The sequence below is a fragment of the Garra rufa genome, chromosome 21 (genome assembly GCF_049309525.1).
Source record: "Garra rufa chromosome 21, GarRuf1.0, whole genome shotgun sequence".
Lineage (NCBI taxonomy): Eukaryota > Metazoa > Chordata > Actinopteri > Cypriniformes > Cyprinidae > Garra > Garra rufa.
The window spans coordinates 163270-176048 of record NC_133381.1 but is presented as its reverse complement, the minus strand read 5'-3'; the positions used below and the strand labels follow the sequence as shown (position 1 = coordinate 176048).

Below are 12779 nucleotides of genomic sequence, written 5' to 3'. Positions count from 1 at the left end.
ATGAACACGGCCAAGTCCTCGTATCTGTGCTTACAGCCGCCGAGGGACATGGACTGGACCACATGGCAGCTGGCCTGATGAAGCGCTACCGGGACGCAGGAGAGGCAGCCCCAAAAGTGATGTACGTGGACAGAGATTGCTGCAGTCAGCATGGCCAGTGTCAGGTGAAGATGATGTTCTCGGAGTGGGTCGAGCTTGAAGTGCGCCTCGACATCTGGCATTTCATGCGGCGATTTGCTGCAGGTGTCACGACAGAGGCTCATCCACTCTACGGGATCTTCATGGCCCGTCTGTCCACGTGCATCTTTCAGTGGGATCCAGAGGATGTGGCTGCACTTCGCAGTGCAAAGGAGGGTGAGCTGGCGGCAAAGAGGACTGGCCACATCTCAGAAAGGGCGGTCAGTGCTCGCATTACCCGGAGAGAGTTGGCACTGCACTGCCGGAGGAGGACCAGGGGGGTGGAGGAGACCACCAGATTGATCGGGTCACTGATTGATCTGTTCGACAGTGCGGACGGGAAGGACACTCTGGGAGTTCCTCTGCTGAATCACGAACGGATCCAGCAGATATGGAAGGAACAGCGGAAGCACGTTCCGTGTATCCAAGACCCAGAGAACTTTCCGCTGTACATGAAGAAGGGGACACTGAAGAAGGGCGGTGTGGAGCTGTGCTGCTACAGGTGTGCCCGTGGCTCTACCTCCTTGGAGTCTTTCCACCTCCACCTAAACCGTTTTATTCCAGGTATTACATACATACGGATTACAATTTTTTTTGTCAAAAATATAAGCACTATAACTGCTTCCATTACTTTAAAGTAATGTCACATGAATAAATGTCACACTCTACAGTAATACTACAGTTCTTTTCTGATGTCATAAGCATTAACAAAGCTGTATTGCCTGACAAGTCACTAGTAGCTATAATTTTTAATGTAATTTAAATTGCGATTACTCACATTCAAAAGTTGTTTATATAATATATGTGTAATATATGTGTTTATTATGTATAAATAAAGACACACATTTGAAAATAATTACATGTATATATTTATTATATAATTTATATTATATATAAATATATTTAATATATATACATATATTTTTCTTAAATATATACATGCATGTGTTGTGTAATTGTATTGTAATTATGTAACTCTATTACATGTAACCAGTTACCTCATAGCACCTCATGTGAAGTACAAAACTTTTTTGTTTATTTAATTTTTAGGAACCAGTGCCAGTGATGCGCATTTTCAAGCGTATCTCCTTGAGGGCTTGATGCGTTGGAATGATGACCGGATGGAAGACGCCATAAAAGGAGCATCCTCCATCCGGACATATGGCTGTGCCATGAGGGAGGCTGTGGACCGGCTTAGCCAAGCTGTCTTCGGGAAGCCCTGGGATGAGCGCTATCGCCCTCCTGGAGCATATACAGGCAAGAAATTCATTAATTCATGTTTTTGTTTTTTTATAGATCATTTGAATTATTTTTGCAAAACAAAAAAATTCATAGATGAACAGGGAGATCACATTCATATATTGTACTATTTTATCTATTTAGCCTTTAATGTATTAGACAAAATGTTAAGAACACTTTCTTTTTTCCCATTTTATTCTTGTAGGTGAATTGCTGGGAATGGAGTACCTTTACAGCCAGACTGGCAAAACACTGACTCCAGTGCTCCAGAACCCAGAGGAGGAAGACAGGCTGGTGGAGGCAGTTGATGACCAGGACCTGCAAGATGAGGGGTTTGACGAAGAGATCACGGAGGACATCACAGTTCCAGTGCTGTATGAGAATGACCCCTGCCGTGATCTTAAAAACAGCCCCTCATCTTTGCCTCTGCCTCAGTCCCCGGCATCACCGGCTGAGCCGTCCGCATCATCTGGCGGAGAAGGACAGCATCTTGCCCCTGCCCCTTCAGTGCTGTCACAGCCATCCGACACTGGAAGTAGTCTCTCCAACGAGGCTCAGGTAAAACACTTTATTTCAGGTAAAAAAGGGCTTTATTTAATTTCAATACCATTTTATTTCACTTATATTAATATTAATCTGCATTTACTAGGGAGCAGTCATTGGACCCGATGGCATCGCTGGGTGGGACAAGGTCCAGGACCTGGCTGGTTACCTAGTGGGTCTTCGTGAGGCTCCTTACCTCACTGACCTGCAGGTGACAGAGGTCATCCAGCTGTGGACAGCTCTCCCTGACTCTGACAAACAGCGGGTCAACTATCAGCCTCGACATCAGCCTCAGCTGACACATGGGCGCTTTAAAGCACCGAAGCGGACCGGAGTCACACCGGGTGTGGAGAGTGTTAAACGGTGTCTGATTGGACATCCTGGGGGTCCAGCACAGTGGCCCAACACCAGTCGCTTGGTTGAGGCAATTTGTATCAAGCTGTGTGCTTTACACAAGTCGCCGACCAAGAAGGCTGGAGTTTGCACCCCCAGGTGGTCTAAAATCCTCACCGATTACCACCACATCCGAGAGCTGGTGCTTAACTGTCGAAGGCTGATGGATGAAACCATGATCCAGCTGTTTGAGCTAAACCAGAAGACACTCATTCAGTGGTAAGCAAGGGACATTATTTGCTTCAAATTAAATGAATACTTCTTAAAACATATTTATAATACAAGTAATTTATTGTCAGGTTTCAGCGTCGGCAGAAGAATCAGGAAATGAGTGTCCTCGCTCAGGGACTGACTTCACCTGACCCAATTGCTGTGGCCGATGCGCAGCTTCCTCTGCCAAGGGAAAAATTGGATGAAGCGCCATCAACATCAGGGCCAAAACATCCATTTATCCTTCTGCCAAATCGGGAAGGACAGGCTCCGATCCTGCGGCCAGGTCGACGGCCCGCTGCTACCACCACCACACAGTGCCCCATTGCACCTGCCCCCACAGCATCAGAAGTAGTGCAGCCCATTTCAGCACCTGGGTCATTGTTTGGCACACTAGTCCTTAACCCGGACATGACTGTGTCAGTGGTGATCCCCTCTTCTGGTGCTTCAACATCGAGTGCAGGCCCAGCTCCACCTGCTCCTGCGTCTGATGCTCCTGTGTCCCGTTACACCCAGAGGAACAGGCGCCGACGGGCCCTGGAGGAGGAAAGCGGCGTCCACAAGAGAAAGTATGTGCGAGGGGTTACTTTTAACAGATGCAGCAAATGTGGGCAGCCCAAAACTAAAGAGTTCGGCCATAGTCGATATGGCAATGCCACATTTTGCCCGAGTGCCTCAAATGGAAAGTCTTTCGATGACTGGTTGGCAGAACAGCGCCAGCTACATAAACCTCCTCAATAAAGACAATTTTTTCTGTATATATTTTGTTTACATGTGCCCACTCTTTCATACTGTTCGGTATCCTCCTCAATAAATAATTTATTTTCTGTATATATTTTGTATTTTACACGGGCCCACTCTTTCACATTATCCGGTATCTTCCTTAATAAATATATTTTACTGTATATATTTTATTTATATTACATGGGCCCATTCTTTCATATTTTCTGGTATGTTCCTCAATAAATAATATCGTTCCTGTATATATTTTGTTTTTATTACATGGGCCCACTCCTTCATATTGTCCTGTATACCCCTCAATAAATATAATAAATGTCTTTTTTTTTGTATTTATATATATTACACGGGCCCACTTTTTCATATTGTCCTGTATACCCCTCAATACTGTATCCTCCTCAATAAATTATATCTTTTCTGTATATATTATGTGTATGTATATTATGTTCATGTAAATTAAACATTTTACATTTGAACATTTAAAGTGTCTTTTGATCAGATAAATTAAATCTGATAAATGATATCCATCAAATCATGTCCCACATATACAAAAAAAATAATAATAATCTTTGAGAAAACATTTTATTCATTAATTTAAACATAAACAAGTAATATGCCTTTTAAAAATATTATAAACATAATTAACATAAAACATAAAATCAACTACTTAACATATCAACATTTTAATTCGTTTTATTTAACCATAAACATATATCATATACATTTATGTTTATACATATTTACCAAACAATTATTTTCACAAAATAATAAATATCAATCAACATATTGATATGTCTAGGGCGCGATTTGTGGAAAAAGCAGGTGAGGATGGGGGCGTGTTTTAATACGACGGAAACTGTCAACGTGACGATTCGCTCCAATCGGATCGCGTATTTAACCATAAACATAAACATGTAATATGCCTTTTAAAAATAACATACACAAATTAATAAATATCAATCAATATAATGTTATGTCTAGGGCGAGATTTGTAAAAAATAAAATAAAAATAAAAACAAGGTGGGATGGGGCGTGTTTTTAATACGACGTAAAGCGTCAACGTGATGATTCACTGTTTCGAATCAGTCCAACCGGATCAAGTTTCGCGATTCGCGAATCATTTGATTCAGAACGGGACTTCGACTCAGTCGCGCAGACCGCGGGTTCGAATCCAGCCCGCCGAGGGTGACGTATTTCACATGTAACTAAAACTCATCCATACCGCACAGGAATATAGCCCGAATATTGTTGCAGGGGAAACTTGTCGGCACACTTGCGTTTTCGCGTCTTTTTCGCTTGCGAGGGGGGGCTCAAAGATTGGGCTCCTTCTTTTGCGCAGCGAGCACTCTACCATTTGAGCTAATTCCCCTGGCCACAGCAGAATCTTCTCCCTGTTAGGTCCACCACCATTATTGAATCCATTCAAAGGCCCACTTTCATTCCTTTGCCTTTGACCTTGTCTCGAGGTGTGTCATTTCTTCCATTGCAGTTAATTTTTTCTTTCTTTTGTTGTTGCTATTTGTCTTCTTTGCTTTTGGTTATTATGATCGCCGCCAACTTGTTTGTTTTTAGACTCATTTCTTCTAATGCTTGCTTGTTTCATTCAGTGTTTTTAATGTTGTTTTTTGGGCTTTCTTGTTGTTGTTGCTTTATTACAAACGATCCACTTGGCTTTCACAAGATTGTGATCCTGTATCAGAAGTGACTGTTGCGGTCAAGTAAGTCTGCACCCCTGAGGACCGTAACAGGGTGAGTAGAGCAGGGCAGAAACAAGTTTCTCAGAAATCGAGGTGCTTTTTGCCACAAGCGCAGACTTCCGGATGCTCCCTGCATTCAAAGCCACGTGAAGAGCGTCGCTCGAGGGCAGGCGGCGGTGCGCCAGCTGCGTGAGCGTGGCTCGTTGGTCTAGGGGTATGATTCTCGCTTTGGGTGCGAGAGGTCCCGAGTTCAAATCCCGGACGAGCCCGTGTTCAGGCTTGGTCCTGAAGCTTTTCTGCCTGCTAAGGGGCCCACGAGCAGTCAGCAAATTTTGGAGAAATTGGGCAGACGTCTGTCCGGAGCCAGGCCGGTTAGCTCAGTTGGTTAGAGCGTGGTGCTAATAACGCCAAGGTCGCGGGTTCGATCCCCGTACGGGCCAACGTCTTTTGTTCTCTGTTAGCTCGTCTCTGCTCTTCTCTCAAAGCGACGGGTGGTGTCACGTAAACCCCTGCAGACCAAACCCTAGGGGGATGTGGCCGAAATAGCTCAGTTGGGAGAGCGTTAGACTAAAGATCTAAAGGTCCCTGGTTCAATCCCGCGTTTCGGCAGATGCAGCTTTCTTTTGTCTTTTGGTCGAGGGTGGCCAGTGACCAAAACTCACTGGGATACAACCCCTCGCTCTGACTGGTTCCCCCTAGCCGCAACACTATCTACCTCCAGGTCAGCTGTCAAAGAGGCGCTCGTGGTTCCATGGTGTAACGGTTAGCACTCTGGACTTTGAATCCAGCGATCCGAGTTCAAATCTCGGTGGAACCTACGTGCCTTCTTGCGGCAGATAAAAACAAAAAAAGCTCAACTTTATTTTTGTTGCTGGTGAGCCGTAAGCGACTTCTTCTTTGCTTTCCTCTGAGCAGCGGCCTCTCTCGTCAAGGTTCCATGGTGTAATGGTTAGCACTCTGGACTCTGAATCCAGCGATCCGAGTTCAAATCTCGGTGGGACCTGCTTTTGCCACGAATGTGCGCAGGGCCCGTTCTGAGAAATTCTTTTGACAGCAGTGGGCCCCAAAGGCTCACGCAACTGCGAGGGTACGTTTCGCACCGCAAAAAGCGCAGTCTGTCTCCTTGGGGACGTGCGCGTAAAAGGGCAGGAGCCCTTTGGAGAATGCGGGCATCGATCCCGCTACCTCTCGCATGCTAAGCGAGCGCTCTACCATTTGAGCTAATTCCCCTGGCCGCAGAGGTCAGAATCTTCTCCCTGTTAGGTCCATCACCATTATTGAATCCATTCAAAGGCCCACTTTCATTCCTTTGCCTTTGACCTTGTCTCGAGGTGTGTCATTTCTTCCATTGCAGTTAATTTTTTCTTTCTTTTGTTGTTGCTATTTGTCTTCTTTGCTATTGGTTATTATGATCGCCGCCAACTTGTTTGTTTTTAGACTCATTTCTTCTAATGCTTGCTTGTTTCATTCAGTGTTTTTAATGTTGTTTTTTGGGCTTTCTTGTTGTTGTTGTTGCTTTATTACAAACGATCCACTTGGCTTTCACAAGATTGTGATCCTGTATCAGAAGTGACTGTTGCGGTCAAGTAAGTCTGCAAACCTGAGGACCGTAACAGGGTGAGTAGAGCAGGGCAGAAACAAGTTTCTCAGAAATCGAGGTGCTTTTTGCCACAAGCGCAGACTTCCGGATGCTCCCTGCATTCAAAGCCACGTGAAGAGCGTCGCTCGAGGGCAGGCGGCGGTGCGCCAGCTGCGTGAGCGTGGCTCGTTGGTCTAGGGGTATGATTCTCGCTTTGGGTGCGAGAGGTCCCGGGTTCAAATCCCGGACGAGCCCGTGGTCAGGCTTGGTCCTGAAGCTTTTCTGCCTGCTAAGGGGCCCACGAGCAGTCTGCAAACTTTGGGGAAATTGGGCAGATGTCTGGCCGGAGCCAGGCCGGTTAGCTCAGTTGGTTAGAGCGTGGTGCTAATAGCGCCAAGGTCGCGGGTTCGATCCCGTACGGGCCAACGTCTTTTGTTCTCTGTTAGCTCGTCTCTGCTCTTCTCTCAAAGCGACGGGTGGTGTCACGTAAACCCCTGCAGACCAAACCCTAGGTGGATGTGGCCGAAATAGCTCAGTTGGGAGAGCGTTAGACTGAAGATCTAAAGGTCCCTGGTTCAATCCCGGGTTTCGGCAGATGCAGCTTTCTTTTGTCTTTTGGTCGAGGGTGGCCAGTGACCAAAACTCACTGGGATACAACCCCTCGCTCTGACTGGTTCCCCCTAGCCGCAACACTATCTACCTCCAGGTCAGCTGTCAAAGAGGCGCTCGTGGTTCCATGGTGTAACGGTTAGCACTCTGGACTTTGAATCCAGCGATCCGAGTTCAAATCTCGGTGGAACCTACGTGCCTTCTTGCGGCAGATAAAAACAAAAAAGGCTCAACTTTATTTTTGTTGCTGGTGAGCCGTAAGCGACTTATTCTTTGCTTTCCTCTGAGCAGTGGCCTCTCTCGTCAAGGTTCCATGGTGTAATGGTTAGCACTCTGGACTCTGAATCCAGCGATCCGAGTTAAAATCTCGGTTGGACCTGCGTTTGCCACGAATGTGCGCAGGGCCCGTTCTGAGAAATCCTTTTGACAGCAGTGGGCCCCAAAGGCTCACGCAACTGCGAGGGTACGTTTCGCACTGCAAAAAGCGCAGTCTGTCTCCTTGGGGACGTGCGCGTAAAAGGGCAGGAGCCCTTTGGAGAATGCGGGCATCGATCCCGCTACCTCTCGCATGCTAAGCGAGCGCTCTACCATTTGAGCTAATTCCCCTGGCCGCAGAAGGCAGAATCTTCTCCCTGTTAGGTCCACCACCATTATTGAATCCATTCAAAGGCCCACTTTCATTCCTTTGCCTTTGACCTTGTCTCGAGGTGTGTCATTTCTTCCATTGCAGTTAATTTTTTCTTTCTTTTGTTGTTGCTATTTGTCTTCTTTGCTATTGGTTATTATGATCGCCGCCAACTTGTTTGTTTTTAGACTCATTTCTTCTAATGCTTGCTTGTTTCATTCAGTGTTTTTAATGTTGTTTTTTGGGCTTTCTTGTTGTTGTTGTTGCTTTATTACAAACGATCCACTTGGCTTTCACAAGATTGTGATCCTGTATCAGAAGTGACTGTTGCGGTCAAGTAAGTCTGCAAACCTGAGGACCGTAACAGGGTGAGTAGAGCAGGGCAGAAACAAGTTTCTCAGAAATCGAGGTGCTTTTTGCCACAAGCGCAGACTTCCGGATGCTCCCTGCATTCAAAGCCACGTGAAGAGCGTCGCTCGAGGGCAGGCGGCGGTGCGCCAGCTGCGTGAGCGTGGCTCGTTGGTCTAGGGGTATGATTCTCGCTTTGGGTGCGAGAGGTCCCGGGTTCAAATCCCGGACGAGCCCGTGGTCAGGCTTGGTCCTGAAGCTTTTCTGCCTGCTAAGGGGCCCACGAGCAGTCTGCAAACTTTGGGGAAATTGGGCAGATGTCTGGCCGGAGCCAGGCCGGTTAGCTCAGTTGGTTAGAGCGTGGTGCTAATAGCGCCAAGGTCGCGGGTTCGATCCCGTACGGGCCAACGTCTTTTGTTCTCTGTTAGCTCGTCTCTGCTCTTCTCTCAAAGCGACGGGTGGTGTCACGTAAACCCCTGCAGACCAAACCCTAGGTGGATGTGGCCGAAATAGCTCAGTTGGGAGAGCGTTAGACTGAAGATCTAAAGGTCCCTGGTTCAATCCCGGGTTTCGGCAGATGCAGCTTTCTTTTGTCTTTTGGTCGAGGGTGGCCAGTGACCAAAACTCACTGGGATACAACCCCTCGCTCAGACTGGTTCCCCCTAGCCGCAACACTATCTACCTCCAGGTCAGCTGTCAAAGAGGCGCTCGTGGTTCCATGGTGTAACGGTTAGCACTCTGGACTTTGAATCCAGCGATCCGAGTTCAAATCTCGGTGGAACCTACGTGCCTTCTTGCGGCAGATAAAAACAAAAAAGGCTCAACTTTATTTTTGTTGCTGGTGAGCCGTAAGCGACTTATTCTTTGCTTTCCTCTGAGCAGTGGCCTCTCTCGTCAAGGTTCCATGGTGTAATGGTTAGCACTCTGGACTCTGAATCCAGCGATCCGAGTTAAAATCTCGGTTGGACCTGCTTTTGCCACGAATGTGCGCAGGGCCCGTTCTGAGAAATCCTTTTGACAGCAGTGGGCCCCAAAGGCTCACGCAACTGCGAGGGTACGTTTCGCACCGCAAAAAGCGCAGTCTGTCTCCTTGGGGACGTGCGCGTAAAAGGGCAGGAGCCCTTTGGAGAATGCGGGCATCGATCCCGCTACCTCTCGCATGCTAAGCGAGCGCTCTACCATTTGAGCTAATTCCCCTGGCCGCAGAAGGCAGAATCTTCTCCCTGTTAGGTCCACCACCATTATTGAATCCATTCAAAGGCCCACTTTCATTCCTTTGCCTTTGACCTTGTCTCGAGGTGTGTCATTTCTTCCATTGCAGTTAATTTTTTCTTTCTTTTGTTGTTGCTATTTGTCTTCTTTGCTATTGGTTATTATGATCGCCGCCAACTTGTTTGTTTTTAGACTCATTTCTTCTAATGCTTGCTTGTTTCATTCAGTGTTTTTAATGTTGTTTTTTGGGCTTTCTTGTTGTTGTTGCTTTATTACAAACGATCCACTTGGCTTTCACAAGATTGTGATCCTGTATCAGAAGTGACTGTTGCGGTCAAGTAAGTCTGCAAACCTGAGGACCGTAACAGGGTGAGTAGAGCAGGGCAGAAACAAGTTTCTCAGAAATCGAGGTGCTTTTTGCCACAAGCGCAGACTTCCGGATGCTCCCTGCATTCAAAGCCACGTGAAGAGCGTCGCTCGAGGGCAGGCGGCGGTGCGCCAGCTGCGTGAGCGTGGCTCGTTGGTCTAGGGGTATGATTCTCGCTTTGGGTGCGAGAGGTCCCGGGTTCAAATCCCGGACGAGCCCGTGGTCAGGCTTGGTCCTGAAGCTTTTCTGCCTGCTAAGGGGCCCACGAGCAGTCAGCAAACTTTGGGGAAATTGGGCAGATGTCTGGCCGGAGCCAGGCCGGTTAGCTCAGTTGGTTAGAGCGTGGTGCTAATAACGCCAAGGTCGCGGGTTCGATCCCCGTACGGGCCAACGTCTTTTGTTCTCTGTTAGCTCGTCTCTGCTCATCTCTCAAAGCGACGGGTGGTGTCACGTAAACCCCTGCAGACCAAACCCTAGGTGGATGTGGCCGAAATAGCTCAGTTGGGAGAGCGTTAGACTGAAGATCTAAAGGTCCCTGGTTCAATCCCGGGTTTCGGCAGATGCAGCTTTCTTTTGTCTTTTGGTCGAGGGTGGCCAGTGACCAAAACTCACTGGGATACAACCCCTCGCTCTGACTGGTTCCCCCTAGCCGCAACACTATCTACCTCCAGGTCAGCTGTCAAAGAGGCGTTCGTGGTTCCATGGTGTAACGGTTAGCACTCTGGACTTTGAATCCAGCGATCCGAGTTCAAATCTCGGTGGAACCTACGTGCCTTCTTGCGGCAGATAAAAACAAAAAGACTCAACTTTATTTTTGTTGCTGGTGAGCCGTAAGCGACTTCTTCTTTGCTTTCCTCTGAGCAGCGGCTTCTCTCGTCAAGGTTCCATGGTGTAACGGTTAGCACTCTGGACTTTGAATCCAGCGATCCGCGTTCAAATCTCGGTGGGACCTGCTTTTGCCACGAATGTGCGCAGGGCCCGTTCTGAGAAATTCTTTTGACAGCAGTGGGCCCCAAAGGCTCACGCAACTGCGAGGGTACGTTTCGCACCGCAAAAAGCGCAGTCTGTCTCCTTGGGGACGTGCGCGTAAAAGGACAGGAGCCCTTTGGAGAATGCGGGCATCGATCCCGCTACCTCTCGCATGCTAAGCGAGCGCTCTCCCATTTGAGCTAATTCCCCTGGCCGCAGAAGGCAGAATCTTCTCCCTGTTAGTTCCACCACCATTATTGAATCCATTCAAAGGCCCACTTTCATTCCTTTGCCTTTGACCTTGTCTCGAGGTGTGTCATTTCTTCCATTGCAGTTAATTTTTTCTTTCTTTTGTTGTTGCTATTTGTCTTCTTTGCTTTTGGTTATTATGATCGCCGCCAACTTGTTTGTTTTTAGACTCATTTCTTCTAATGCTTGCTTGTTTCATTCAGTGTTTTTAATGTTGTTTTTTGGGCTTTCTTGTTGTTGTTGCTTTATTACAAACGATCCACTTGGCTTTCACAAGATTGTGATCCTGTATCAGAAGTGACTGTTGCGGTCAAGTAAGTCTGCACCCCTGAGGACCGTAACAGGGTGAGTAGAGCAGGGCAGAAACAAGTTTCTCAGAAATCGAGGTGCTTTTTGCCACAAGCGCAGACTTCCGGATGCTCCCTGCATTCAAAGCCACGTGAAGAGCGTCGCTCGAGGGCAGGTGGCGGTGCGCCAGCTGCGTGAGCGTGGCTCGTTGGTCTAGGGGTATGATTCTCGCTTTGGGTGCGAGAGGTCCCGGGTTCAAATCCCGGACGAGCCCGTGGTCAGGCTTGGTCCTGAAGCTTTTCTGCCTGCTAAGGGGCCCACGAGCAGTCAGCAAACTTTGGGGAATTTGGGCAGACGTCTGGCCGGAGCCAGGCCGGTTAGCTCAGTTGGTTAGAGCTTGGTGCTAATAACGCCAAGGTCGCGGGTTCGATCCCCGTACGGGCCAACGTCTTTTGTTCTCTGTTAGCTCGTCTCTGCTCTTCTCTCAAAGCGACGGGTGGTGTCACGTAAACCCCTGCAGACCAAACCCTAGGGGGATGTGGCCGAAATAGCTCAGTTGGGAGAGCGTTAGACTAAAGATCTAAAGGTCCCTGGTTCAATCCCGCGTTTCGGCAGATGCAGCTTTCTTTTGTCTTTTGGTCGAGGGTGGCCAGTGACCAAAACTCACTGGGATACAACCCCTCGCTCTGACTGGTTCCCCCTAGCCGCAACACTATCTACCTCCAGGTCAGCTGTCAAAGAGGCGCTCGTGGTTCCATGGTGTAACGGTTAGCACTCTGGACTTTGAATCCAGCGATCCGAGTTCAAATCTCGGTGGAACCTACGTGCCTTCTTGCGGCAGATAAAAACAAAAAAAGCTCAACTTTATTTTTGTTGCTGGTGAGCCGTAAGCGACTTCTTCTTTGCTTTCCTCTGAGCAGCGGCCTCTCTCGTCAAGGTTCCATGGTGTAATGGTTAGCACTCTGGACTCTGAATCCAGCGATCCGAGTTCAAATCTCGGTGGGACCTGCTTTTGCCACGAATGTGCGCAGGGCCCGTTCTGAGAAATTCTTTTGACAGCAGTGGGCCCCAAAGGCTCACGCAACTGCGAGGGTACGTTTCGCACCGCAAAAAGCGCAGTCTGTCTCCTTGGGGACGTGCGCGTAAAAGGGCAGGAGCCCTTTGGAGAATGCGGGCATCGATCCCGCTACCTCTCGTATGCTAAGAGAGCGCTCTACCATTTGAGCTAATTCCCCTGGCCGCAGAAGTCAGAATCTTCTCCCTGTTAGGTCCATCACCATTATTGAATCCATTCAAAGGCCCACTTTCATTCCTTTGCCTTTGACCTTGTCTCGAGGTGTGTCATTTCTTCCATTGAAGTTAATTTTTTCTTTCTTTTGTTGTTGCTATTTGTCTTCTTTGCTATTGGTTATTATGATCGCCGCCAACTTGTTTGTTTTTAGACTCATTTCTTCTAATGCTTGCTTGTTTCATTCAGTGTTTTTAATGTTGTTTTTTGGGCTTTCTTGTTGTTGTTGTTGCTTTATTACAAACGAT

The 12779-nt window shown here is 47.8% G+C and overlaps 28 non-coding genes across 28 annotated transcripts; 25 read left to right on the top strand and 3 right to left on the bottom strand.

The window, feature by feature from the left end:
* Positions 1–5194: 5194 nt before the first annotated feature.
* trnap-ugg (transfer RNA proline (anticodon UGG)) lies at positions 5195–5266 on the top strand. The gene has a single exon. It is a non-coding gene; the product is annotated as a tRNA-Pro (tRNA).
* Positions 5267–5363: 97 nt separating this feature from the next.
* On the top strand, positions 5364–5437 carry trnai-aau (transfer RNA isoleucine (anticodon AAU)). Its single transcript has one exon. It is a non-coding gene; the product is annotated as a tRNA-Ile (tRNA).
* A 96-nt stretch (positions 5438–5533) lies between these two features.
* Positions 5534–5606, top strand: trnaf-aaa (transfer RNA phenylalanine (anticodon AAA)). The gene has a single exon. It is a non-coding gene; the product is annotated as a tRNA-Phe (tRNA).
* Positions 5607–5742: 136 nt separating this feature from the next.
* trnaq-uug (transfer RNA glutamine (anticodon UUG)) lies at positions 5743–5814 on the top strand. The gene has a single exon. It is a non-coding gene; the product is annotated as a tRNA-Gln (tRNA).
* A 114-nt stretch (positions 5815–5928) lies between these two features.
* trnaq-cug (transfer RNA glutamine (anticodon CUG)) lies at positions 5929–6000 on the top strand. The gene has a single exon. It is a non-coding gene; the product is annotated as a tRNA-Gln (tRNA).
* Positions 6001–6154: 154 nt separating this feature from the next.
* trnaa-agc (transfer RNA alanine (anticodon AGC)) lies at positions 6155–6227 on the bottom strand. Its single transcript has one exon. It is a non-coding gene; the product is annotated as a tRNA-Ala (tRNA).
* A 532-nt stretch (positions 6228–6759) lies between these two features.
* On the top strand, positions 6760–6831 carry trnap-ugg (transfer RNA proline (anticodon UGG)). Its single transcript has one exon. It is a non-coding gene; the product is annotated as a tRNA-Pro (tRNA).
* Positions 6832–6928: 97 nt separating this feature from the next.
* trnai-aau (transfer RNA isoleucine (anticodon AAU)) lies at positions 6929–7001 on the top strand. Its single transcript has one exon. It is a non-coding gene; the product is annotated as a tRNA-Ile (tRNA).
* A 96-nt stretch (positions 7002–7097) lies between these two features.
* trnaf-gaa (transfer RNA phenylalanine (anticodon GAA)) lies at positions 7098–7170 on the top strand. Its single transcript has one exon. It is a non-coding gene; the product is annotated as a tRNA-Phe (tRNA).
* A 136-nt stretch (positions 7171–7306) lies between these two features.
* On the top strand, positions 7307–7378 carry trnaq-uug (transfer RNA glutamine (anticodon UUG)). Its single transcript has one exon. It is a non-coding gene; the product is annotated as a tRNA-Gln (tRNA).
* Positions 7379–7492: 114 nt separating this feature from the next.
* Positions 7493–7564, top strand: trnaq-cug (transfer RNA glutamine (anticodon CUG)). Its single transcript has one exon. It is a non-coding gene; the product is annotated as a tRNA-Gln (tRNA).
* Positions 7565–7718: 154 nt separating this feature from the next.
* Positions 7719–7791, bottom strand: trnaa-agc (transfer RNA alanine (anticodon AGC)). Its single transcript has one exon. It is a non-coding gene; the product is annotated as a tRNA-Ala (tRNA).
* A 532-nt stretch (positions 7792–8323) lies between these two features.
* Positions 8324–8395, top strand: trnap-ugg (transfer RNA proline (anticodon UGG)). Its single transcript has one exon. It is a non-coding gene; the product is annotated as a tRNA-Pro (tRNA).
* A 97-nt stretch (positions 8396–8492) lies between these two features.
* trnai-aau (transfer RNA isoleucine (anticodon AAU)) lies at positions 8493–8565 on the top strand. Its single transcript has one exon. It is a non-coding gene; the product is annotated as a tRNA-Ile (tRNA).
* Positions 8566–8661: 96 nt separating this feature from the next.
* trnaf-gaa (transfer RNA phenylalanine (anticodon GAA)) lies at positions 8662–8734 on the top strand. Its single transcript has one exon. It is a non-coding gene; the product is annotated as a tRNA-Phe (tRNA).
* A 136-nt stretch (positions 8735–8870) lies between these two features.
* trnaq-uug (transfer RNA glutamine (anticodon UUG)) lies at positions 8871–8942 on the top strand. The gene has a single exon. It is a non-coding gene; the product is annotated as a tRNA-Gln (tRNA).
* A 114-nt stretch (positions 8943–9056) lies between these two features.
* Positions 9057–9128, top strand: trnaq-cug (transfer RNA glutamine (anticodon CUG)). Its single transcript has one exon. It is a non-coding gene; the product is annotated as a tRNA-Gln (tRNA).
* A 154-nt stretch (positions 9129–9282) lies between these two features.
* Positions 9283–9355, bottom strand: trnaa-agc (transfer RNA alanine (anticodon AGC)). The gene has a single exon. It is a non-coding gene; the product is annotated as a tRNA-Ala (tRNA).
* Positions 9356–9884: 529 nt separating this feature from the next.
* Positions 9885–9956, top strand: trnap-ugg (transfer RNA proline (anticodon UGG)). Its single transcript has one exon. It is a non-coding gene; the product is annotated as a tRNA-Pro (tRNA).
* Positions 9957–10053: 97 nt separating this feature from the next.
* Positions 10054–10127, top strand: trnai-aau (transfer RNA isoleucine (anticodon AAU)). Its single transcript has one exon. It is a non-coding gene; the product is annotated as a tRNA-Ile (tRNA).
* Positions 10128–10223: 96 nt separating this feature from the next.
* Positions 10224–10296, top strand: trnaf-gaa (transfer RNA phenylalanine (anticodon GAA)). The gene has a single exon. It is a non-coding gene; the product is annotated as a tRNA-Phe (tRNA).
* Positions 10297–10432: 136 nt separating this feature from the next.
* trnaq-uug (transfer RNA glutamine (anticodon UUG)) lies at positions 10433–10504 on the top strand. The gene has a single exon. It is a non-coding gene; the product is annotated as a tRNA-Gln (tRNA).
* Positions 10505–10617: 113 nt separating this feature from the next.
* Positions 10618–10689, top strand: trnaq-uug (transfer RNA glutamine (anticodon UUG)). The gene has a single exon. It is a non-coding gene; the product is annotated as a tRNA-Gln (tRNA).
* A 756-nt stretch (positions 10690–11445) lies between these two features.
* Positions 11446–11517, top strand: trnap-ugg (transfer RNA proline (anticodon UGG)). Its single transcript has one exon. It is a non-coding gene; the product is annotated as a tRNA-Pro (tRNA).
* A 97-nt stretch (positions 11518–11614) lies between these two features.
* trnai-aau (transfer RNA isoleucine (anticodon AAU)) lies at positions 11615–11688 on the top strand. The gene has a single exon. It is a non-coding gene; the product is annotated as a tRNA-Ile (tRNA).
* A 96-nt stretch (positions 11689–11784) lies between these two features.
* trnaf-aaa (transfer RNA phenylalanine (anticodon AAA)) lies at positions 11785–11857 on the top strand. The gene has a single exon. It is a non-coding gene; the product is annotated as a tRNA-Phe (tRNA).
* Positions 11858–11993: 136 nt separating this feature from the next.
* On the top strand, positions 11994–12065 carry trnaq-uug (transfer RNA glutamine (anticodon UUG)). The gene has a single exon. It is a non-coding gene; the product is annotated as a tRNA-Gln (tRNA).
* A 114-nt stretch (positions 12066–12179) lies between these two features.
* trnaq-cug (transfer RNA glutamine (anticodon CUG)) lies at positions 12180–12251 on the top strand. The gene has a single exon. It is a non-coding gene; the product is annotated as a tRNA-Gln (tRNA).
* The last annotated feature ends 528 nt before the right edge of the window (positions 12252–12779 follow it).